The 8020-nt window shown below is 55.8% G+C and overlaps 1 pseudogene; it reads left to right on the forward strand.

The window, feature by feature from the left end:
* Positions 1 to 3686: 3686 nt before the first annotated feature.
* On the forward strand, positions 3687 to 7409 carry LOC112819038 (alpha-1-antitrypsin-like; annotated as a pseudogene).
* The last annotated feature ends 611 nt before the right edge of the window (positions 7410 to 8020 follow it).

The following is an 8020-nucleotide window of genomic DNA, read 5'->3' on the forward strand; positions in this document are numbered from 1 at the left end:
CTGGCAGAAAATTAACAGAGGGGTGAATTACAGATACTTCCACATTTTGTTCCTGAAGACCTGAGTTGGGAGTCCGACAGCCTGGGGTCTTTTCAAGGCTCTACCACGAACGAAGGCGCCCGGGGCGCTAGGGAAGCCACCACCCCTCTGTGAGCCTCGATTTTCTCACCAGTAAAATGGGAGCACTAAGCTCCCTTGGGTCCTGATATTCTGCCAGATACTCACCACCTCAGGGCAGCCCGACGCTGTTCTTTCCCATGATAGTAGGCCCACTATCATGATGCACCTGGCAGGTGCCTGTTACTTCCTTTCTGTGCCCAGACAAATGGACTTTGGAGCCCAGAGGACACAGATTCCAGTGCCCAGTGTGAAGATTCCAAGGGCTGGGACCTTGGCAGTCACAAGTCGGGTGACATCAGGGGGCCGACGTTTCTCAGAGATCAGCCATGTGTCAGGCACAATTCTAGGCTCTGGAGGTGTTGTAATTCACTTTCTCCTCCCGACAGCTCTGTGAGGACAGTATCAGGGCAAAATGAACACTGGGTCTTGCATGACCAGGGGGGCCCCAGCAGCCCATCCTTCCAATGGCCCTTGTGCCTCCTGGATCCGCTGGACTAGCCCACTTCAAAGAAGAACAGCAAGGCCCTCTGATGATATCAGGCACTCGCCGCCTGCACCCCGGAGGCTCCCCAGGCTGATTTCTTGCAGCGGGGGTGGCTGTGGGTCCACAGGACTGGGTGTCCCAGCCCCCTGAGACTGCCCCATAAGTAGGGGAAGCCCCGTGAGCCAGTGTGGGACACCTGCCGTGCATGTCCAGCCCGTCCAGCCTGCCTGGGAAATCAGTGCATTCTGCTGAGTGAGTCACTTTCCATCAGCCTCCTCCGGAGCTGACACTGGTCTGCGAGGCGGAGCCCCTGTGCCAGGATTATAATCTCCACTTAACAGAGGAGAAAACCCAGGCACAGACAGTTTGGGCTCTGATTTGCCTGGTCAGGATTGGCAGGCAGGCTGTTCCACTCAGTGCCGCCAGTGGGGAGGATGGAATCACGCCATTCAAACACTCCCAGCACATAGGAGGCCCACTATCATGATGCGTGCTGGTGGGTGGGACAGCTGGAGGGTTGCTTTCCCCTTCTCCCAGCCACCCCAGGCTTAGAAAAGATCCTGTGGCCTTGGTGGTCTTCCCCTGTGTCTCTGCCACCTGCAGGTGGCAGGGACAAGTCCCCCTGAAGCGCCCTTTCCACGTTCCCAATGTGCTTCTCCAACACACCTCAGGATCCTTCTCTTTTACCTGGTTCCTTTTCAACTCCAGCCAGAGCCAGAGTCCTTGCCCTTGCCATGTAGCTTCCACGCCCCTCACTTAACTATCTTACTGGAGAAAGCACATGCCCTTTTAGCTTTCCCCCAGAGCAACCTGCTCCACAGATTTCCAAGGGATGGCGCGTGGTGCCCCCCGCCGCCTCCCTGGCCCCCCCGCCCTCTTGCTCAGTGGACCCTGGCCTTGGTCTTGTCGTTGGAACTCCTCCTCTGAAAGCTTGAGGTGTATTCATTAACTCCCCAGATAACCTTGCTATCTTGTATGTCACCTCCTTCCCTTTCTTATCTGGGTTCACGGCCCCATCTCCCACTCGTTGGCCCCTTACTGGTTGTAAAAGCTTTTGTTTGCAAAACCCACCACCCTCCTCCCCCAAAGAGTTGATCTCTCAGGTCCCTTCTGGCCATGAGTTTTGATGGCTAGCCTGGCTTCACTCACGTCTCCAACAATCTCATTTTAAAGAGGAAGCTCAGAGAGATGAAACGTTTGTGTCCTGGGTCCACAGCTAGCGAGGGATCGAAGCGGGTTAGAACCCAGGCCCATCTGACGCTAAAAAGTGTGCTTTTAACCAGCTCCTCCCCTCCACATCAACCCTCTGCCACTGGAGGGACCGGCGTCTCCGAGGCCCCTGCCATCCGAGCGCAGGGCGGGGACTCGGGTGCTGTCTGGGGAGCCGGTGAGCTGACTGTGGGGCCCACAGACAGTGTGGGGACTGGCACTGGGACTCATCGTGGGGCCAGCTCAAGAAAGGTTTCTAGGGGCTGCAGCTGAGCATGAGCGTTTAGTGGGAACAACCCTGACACTCAGAGGAACTTGTCATTAAGCTCCCAGTGACAGAAGGACCATAGGGGCATCTGTGTTCCCAAGGTGACAAGTGAGGAGATTTGCTGTGGTCTCCCGAAGCCCTGCCACAGCATGTCACAGCAGAATCCTGGGACCCCCCACTAAGAAAGGGCCCTCACCCAAGAAGCATGAACACCTCCATCTAACCGGGTCCAGTGAATGCCGTGGCCCCAGTGAGCCAAGCCGGGACTCAGTGGACCCAGACCTGCTCTGAAATGAGAAAAGTCTGTCCAACTTGGAAAAATGAGGCCTTCCAAGTGGGCCATGTGCTCTGAACCCCTCCTCCCCCTGCACAAGGGCACTTTGACCCCAGGAGACCCTGGGCAATGTCTGAAGAATTTTTGATTGTCTTACGTAGGAGTCGCGAGATTGCTACTGGCATCATGTTTTGTCTAGGATGCGTCTGAACATCCTACAATGCACAGGACAGCCCCTCCCAGCATGGAATCTTCCAGCCCAGAACGTCAATGGTACTGAGCTCAAGAGCCCTGACTCCCGGTATGCTCAGCCCTCAGAAGCAGCCACGTTCCCGCTTCAGAGAGGGAAGTATCAGGTGAGCATTTCTGAGTACAGAGCACCGGACCAGAAGCTTGCAGACCTGTCTGGGGCCAGTGCTGCTTGACCAGCCGTGTGGCCTTGAGAAAGTTCCGGAACGACTCTCCAAGCCTCAAGTCATTGAAACAAAAGTAAATGCCTCTGAGTGCCCTGAGGTTAAGGGCCCGCAGCGCTTTTGTCAGCCTCATGCCCCAGACCCAGAACATTATAGGGTCAGATCCTAATCCACTCCAGGCTAAGATGCCCCTACTCTGAGGGTTGTAGCAGCTGCAAGGAAAGGGGGATGAAGTGTATGGAGTCAGGCAGAGTCTGGGCCACCGTCAGCCAGGATGGGTTTCTGGCTGTGTGTCGTTGGGCAAGATCTTACCTCCTCTGGGCAGCAGCATCATGTCAATGGGGGCAAATGGGGGACTATTCCAGATGCAGGCATCCCTGCACTTGACCTGATATGCTTCCTGGGTAATCGTGCACCCGTACATTATGCTTCCTGTGCCTTAGTTTCCCCTTATGTGAGACAGGATCTGTGACACCTGCACACAGGGCCACTGCAGGAAGTAGGCAGCCATCAAGAGCATGGACTCCCACCCAGACGGCCCGGGTCTGTGATTCTGCTCCTGCTACTTTCCTGCTCTGTGGCCTTGGGCAGGTGGCTTCAACCTCTCTGGCCTTCGGTCTCCTCCTCTGTGGATGGGCAACGGTCCTGTGCCCTAGGTCACAGGCCATCACGAGAGGACAATGAGCTAAGACAGCCAAGTGCCTAGAATGGGACTCGGCACGCGGTGAGCCCTGTAAAGTCTTTGCTACTGTTCTGTCCTTGCGTGATGAGGACGTAGGAGAGTGCTTGGCCCAGCGCCGGCACATAGTAGAGGTTCAATAAACTCTGGATGCTCCACCTGCGGTCAGTCAGTGGCCGGGGGACTCACCGTGTGGCCTGACTCGGGCGTGGTGCCCCTCCTCTCTCTCTTGCAGGACAATGCCATCCTCCAGCGCCTGGGTTTTCCTCCTTCTGACAAGCTATCAGGTTCCCGGCTCCCTGAACACATCCAGGCAGGATTCTAAGCTCCATCAGCATGCCCCCTTCCCCAGCATAGCCACCAAACTGGCCAACTTTGCCTTCAGCCTGCACCATGGTCTGGCCCATCAGTCCAACAACAACATCATCTTCTCCCCAGTGAACATCGTGGTGGCCTTTGCGAAGGTCTCCCTGGGGACCAAAGGTGACACTCGCACCCAGATCCCATAGGGCCTAGATTTTAACTTCAAGGAGGCACTTAAGGCCACTGTCCACAAAGGCTTACAGCATTTCCTCTGCGCCCTCAACCTGTCAGACCGCCAGTTCTAGCTGCCCAGCAGAACTACACTATTCGTCGATAAGAATCAGAAGCAAGTGCGTAAGTTTTGGAGGCTGTCACGAAGTTGTCCCACTTCTCCATCAACTTCAGAGACACTGAGGAGGCCACAAAACAGGTCAACCACTATATAGAGAAGGAAACCCAAGGGAAAATTGTGGATTTGGTCCAAGATCTTGACAAGACACACCTCTTGTTCTGGTGAATTACATTTTCTTTCCTGGTAGGCTTTACCACCAGTATGAGCTGGTTCTAAAGGAAACACGCAAAAATATTCTTAAACGCTCACTTTGTAAGCTTTCCTTGGCAGTGTGGGAAGGAGTATGGCAGGGCATGTCTGCAGCTGTTATTCACAGTTTCCCACACACAACCACTGTCATACTTTCCTCCATCAACTAAGGTCAGGTGATGATGGGTGGGACAGTCATCTTCTCTGCAGGACTTTTCAGAGCCTTTAATGTCCTAGTGTGCCTTGTCGATCCCTACCAGGGAGGGAGGTAAAAGAGGCAGTTTTAGCAGAGTGTATGAAGGGACTGGGGTTTCTTGGAACACAACTTCTGATAACTCCAGTGCAGTGGGAGGAGGGACGGCTTTGGAGTCAGAAGCACCAGGGTTGGAATCCTTCCCCCACCGATTATTAGCTGTTTGACTGTGGGCAATCATCGTTCCACTTTGAGGTTTCCCCTCTGTAACAGGGACGTACTAATACCCTTGTTGTCAGGTCTCTGTGAGGACTGAACAAGTTACAAAGAACACAGGACCACAGGCTCATGTAACAGGTGCTCAACTGACCTTGAATCTCAGCCTGGCCTCCTCCCTGAGGGATAGCAATGTGGGGGGCCTGTGGGCCGCGGAGGGCACTCTAAGGTAGTGGAACAGCCCATGGAGATGGCCTGGTGGGGGAGGAAAGACGAGGCCGGGGTGACCTCCTTCACTGTGCCGGCTCCTCATTCTGGAGACAATAGTGCAATGGAGAGCCCCAGGCCAGAGTCAGCACATCTTAGGTCCCAGCTCCGCTGTGGGGCTTCTGGTGGGTCTGGCCCCTCTCCAGCCTCAGTCTCCATCTCTGTCCAATGGGAGAGTTGGGTGCAGGGGTCCCCGGGGCACCCTCCCACTCTGACTTGCCCGGATGGGGCCGCTGTCTTGGCGTGGGGGTGGGGGGTGGGGAGGAGCTGCCCAGGCATCTGCATTCTGTACGGTGATCCAGGGAAAGCTTTGGAGTCGGGGGAGAGTGATTCCCTGAATGATAAGAACCGCCCGCTAACAAGGGGCAGGGAGACTCAGACAAGGAGGTGCTGAGTAGGACTGAGGTCAATCATTTTCATTTAGAATCTCCCAAGCCACCCTCAAATAAGTAAGCATGAAATACAAGTAAAAATCCTCGCTCTGCACATCCAGCTTGGCATCCCTTAGCCTCCATTAAGATAGACATTCCGGATCCTCCTCAGGTCTTGCATTGTCCTCACGGAAGTCCTTTCAGTAGATTTCACCGCAGCCCCATTTTCCAGCTGGTGAAACAGGTTCAAAGAGTAGGCTCTCAGCGAGGAGGTGCAGGGCTTTCTTAGCCCCCCCACACTGTCCCAATCTTCTCCCGCCTCTGGCTGAGGCCCACCTTGCCTTCTCTCCAGGCAAATGGGAGAAGCCCTTCGAGGAGGAACATACCACGGTGGAGGACTTCCACGTGGATGAGCACACGACGGTCAAGGTGCCCATGATGAGCCGCCTGGGCATGTTCGACATCTATCACTGCGACAAGCTGTCCAGCTGGGTGCTGCTCATGGACTACGTGGGAAACGCCACTGCCATCTTCATCCTCCCTGACCAGGGCAAGATGCAGCAGCTGGAGGACATGCTGACCAAGGAAGTCCTGGCCAAGTTCCTGGAAAACAGACACACCAGGTGATTCCCAAACCGGAGAACAGCCCAGGCGCTGCCTCGTCGGGACCAGCCACCGGGAGGGAGGGTGGACCCACATCCCATGGACCGCACAAATGCACATGACCCGGTGTCCCGGGCACAGGCTCACGTCACTCCCACCACACCGGCCAGGCTCCGGGAGAGGGACGGCGCCCACGGGGAGGAGGCCAAAGCCCTGTGTCCTTGGGGACTCCCCCCGCCCCGGACACTGCCCCTGCCCTGTGCCAGCACCCGGAGCAGGGTGAGCAATGCCAGCGTGAGCCCTGGAGAACCGAGAAAGGAGACGTGGGCTTCTGGAAAGGGGAGCAGTGGACAGTCAGGGCTAGAAGGGGAGAGCTCGCCTGGGGACCAGAAAAGCACAGGCCCAGGTTGGTTTGGGTTCCTCGGTCACTAGACCAGTGTGGTTTGGTGAGGTTCCCAAGTGAAGTGATATGTGAGCATGCAGTGCAGATTCGTGCATCACTCAGTAGTCATACGATGCCCAAGGCCTCAGGAACTAGTTTATCGGGTCCACTCCAAAATACACATCCCTTTATAAATGTATGCCATAAGAATATAGAAAAATAATCAAATACATTAAAATTAGAATTAAGAAATAAAATTAAAATGCAGAAGACGATATAATGCACATATACATACACACATACATATGAGAATAGAAAAGAGCATAAGGTTAAAATTAAAATAGCAGTTTTAAGACCTCTTTCCCGGCCCCGCCTCCCCCACTCCACCAGAGGTGACGACCTCACCCCTGTGTTCCCTGCACCAGAGGCTAAGGAAGGAGACAAGGTGGGGCAGAACCCAGAGCCGCTCACAGGGAGCCTCTGTGCCCATCAGCTCACTCCGGCAGACCCTTGATTCAGGCCCTGGAGAAGTCCCCATCTGGGGGGAACCTAACCCTGCAGAGCAGTGTGCTGAGGGCTCCCCAGTGGAGTGCCCCGAGGGCTGCTCAGAGGAGGCAGAAGGCAGCCCCTGAGACTTTGCAGGACAAGCTCATCCCTGTGACTCTACATTCTCTGGCCCCAGGGGCTGGAGGAACGAGAAATAGAATAAACCCGTGCACACCACCCGTCCCCCTGTGGGAGGGAGAAACAGCCAGAAACGAGACACTCCACGTGTGAAACCCCCTTGTTTCCTGTCATGACAGGTCTGCCAGTTTACGTTTGCCCAAACTGTCCATTTCGGGAACCTATGATCTGAAAACCGTCCTGAGCAAAATGGGCATCACCAAAGTCTTCAGCAATGAGGCTGAGCTCTCGGGGATCACGGAGCAAGGGCCCCTGAAGCTGTCCAAGGTGAGTTGTCCCTGGCGTCCGTGGGCCAGAAGGTGCCACGGCGTGTACGGGGCCACAGCTCAGGGGTGGTCTGGGGGAGGACTAAGGGACACACACGCACCTGCGGACCGAGGTCCCTGAGGAGCGCCACCGGAGCCACCGGGACTGGAGTGTGGGCAGGTGACAGTGGAGGAGGGGCCTCACGGGCTCCTGCCACATTAGGGACTTCGGCGCTGGCGGCACTGACCCTCTGGGTCATCTCTGGCCGGGGCCTTCCCTTCTTTGGGCCTCGACGGACCCATGTTTACCAAGACAGGCTTGGGCTCAGGGATTTCAAAGAACTTTGGTCCCCTGCGTCTGGGCCCCAGCAGCTGCTGGCCAATCACAGAGTCGGAGTTAACAAGTGATTTTGCCTAAAGATGACATTTATTCAGGAGAGTGGCGGGTGACCAAAGACACCACTGCAGCTCCATGGCTGGCTGGGAACTGAGTGCCTGGTGTGGACCAGGCACAGGGAAGGTCCCTGTCAACGTCCGGGGCCCCAGGGCACTTGACATCTGATACTGGAAACAAGGCAGGAGCCAAGGAAGACGAATCACAGGGACGTCTCCCTGCTGGGGTTGTGGGCGGCTTCCCAGGGAGGCTGAGAAGGTTGGTGAGGATGGAGAAGTAGGGTCCACCGGTGGAGTCAGGCAAGGGCTGGAGAAGGTGGTGAAGGCCTGTGTGTTGCCTGTAGGGAGGGAGGTCGGGGATGGGGAAAGACAGGC

Source organism: Callorhinus ursinus, unplaced genomic scaffold (genome assembly GCF_003265705.2).
Source record: "Callorhinus ursinus isolate GAN/ISIS: 27379988/994484 unplaced genomic scaffold, GSC_fseal_2.0 scaffold1078, whole genome shotgun sequence".
Lineage (NCBI taxonomy): Eukaryota > Metazoa > Chordata > Mammalia > Carnivora > Otariidae > Callorhinus > Callorhinus ursinus.